At 62.9% G+C, this 1524-nt stretch overlaps 1 protein-coding gene across 4 annotated transcripts in view; it reads left to right on the top strand.

The window, feature by feature from the left end:
• The window catches only part of CLN8 (CLN8, transmembrane ER and ERGIC protein), a 29130-nt gene that overhangs the window by 6142 nt on the left and 21464 nt on the right, over positions 1-1524 (top strand). Inside the window, exon 1 of one of the 4 annotated variants that reach the window (XM_023522328.1) lies at positions 8-625. The exons of the other annotated variants lie outside the window; for them this stretch is intronic. The gene's annotated coding sequence lies outside the window, so the exon portion shown is untranslated. Of the gene's footprint in view, positions 1-7; positions 626-1524 lie in introns of those variants that run through there. 4 annotated transcript variants of the gene reach the window in all.

The raw sequence follows: 1524 nt of genomic DNA, 5'->3' as shown, positions 1-1524 counted from the left end.
GTGATGCATGAGTGGGCTGAGTCTCCCAGAGTTTACACCCCACAGAGCCCGCCCACCTGACGCCTTCTGCAGAGCCGTGCTGACTTCCTTGGTTACAAACATTTCTCAAGGGTGACTGCAGCCTTGGCTGAGGCCTTACCTGTCACCCTCAGCATTTTGGGTTATCCCAGTCAGCTCATGAGTCCCTCGCTCCCGGTGTCGTAAGCAGAGATCCCAGCATTTGTCACAGCAGCCAGAGGCCGCGTGACTGGATGAGGCATGCCCACGTGGGACCCAGCATCCTCACCTCTGGGGTGTCAGCCTGGCCAAGGACAGCCAGTGCTTCCCAGTGCTCCCAACGCACCTACCCAGTGGGACTGGGATGGGTGGGGGACAAGTCCCCAGGACACTGGTCGCAGCCGAGTTCCATCCCTGGGCTTCTTCCTGCGGCCTCTACCCTTTTCCCTTCTGCTCCGCCCACAGGAAGAATATCAGGAAAACAAGGCACTTGAGGCGAATACGCAGGGAGGGAGGACAGGATCCCCCTCTGAGTCAGAAATGACAGGAGGTGGCAGGGACGCGGTTAAGCCTTGTTTTCCGTGACTCAGCAGAGTGCTCTCAGCGGGTCCGGCCTCCCAGCCCCACGGTAAACACAGGGTGATCTGAGGCCCCCGCGAGCAGGGCGCCCCTCCCCCTCCCAGGCTGGCGACCTGAGTCGGTCACCTCGGCCGCCCCCCAACCCCGGTCTGGGCTCCTGGAGAGGAGAGCCCCCCCCCCGCGCTGTTCAGAAACGACGTTCAGCCACTAAACGTGCAAATCAGTGGACCCGACAGCGGGAGGGCGGGGAAGGGGGCGGGACAAGGCCAGACTGACAGCAGGGGGCGGGGCGGGTGTGGGCGAACCTGGGGGGAGGGGAAGTTCTTGCGGCGCTGGGCCCCCCTGGGGGCCGGGGCGGGGGCGGGGGCGGACGGGGCCCACGGGCTGGTGACCGGGAAATTCCAGGCCGGGCAAGATGACGCTTCTGGGAGAGGCTGAAACTGGTCAGACCGGGTCCGAAATGCAGGTCCGGTCTCGGCCGCGGGTGCTGCGCCGCCTTGCCCCTCCCTGCCCGGACCCTGGGACAGGACACCGCGCGGCTCTGCTGAGCCCGAGGGCTAATCGACCACCAGTGTCAATGCGTTGACTTGTAAAACACATTTATATAAAACACGAAGTCCTGGGATAGTTGACACCTATGCAAATTCCGTGTGCTCCAGGGTGTGGTGCGGTGACTGTGTCAGGGCAAAATCATAAAACTGACAGCGACGATGCTGCGCGGGCGGCGGAGGCGCCTCTGCGCGCGTCAGCTGGTGACGAGCCTCTGGGACTAGGCGTCAGGGACGGCGTGGGGCCAGCGGGATCACTGGGGTTCCCGAAGGGCGAGGACTCTATTTCGGGGCGAATTGTGCTCACCCCCCCCCAAATAGACATGTCAGGAGTCTTAATGTCCAGCTCCTCAGAATGGTCTTCACAGAAGTCGTCAAATTAGAACGAGGTCACCAGGCG

This window comes from Pteropus vampyrus, unplaced genomic scaffold (assembly GCF_000151845.1).
Source record: "Pteropus vampyrus isolate Shadow unplaced genomic scaffold, Pvam_2.0 Scaffold338, whole genome shotgun sequence".
Taxonomy (NCBI): domain Eukaryota; kingdom Metazoa; phylum Chordata; class Mammalia; order Chiroptera; family Pteropodidae; genus Pteropus; species Pteropus vampyrus.
Note: the sequence above shows the minus strand (reverse complement) of the source record. Positions and strands in the feature narration are given on the sequence as shown.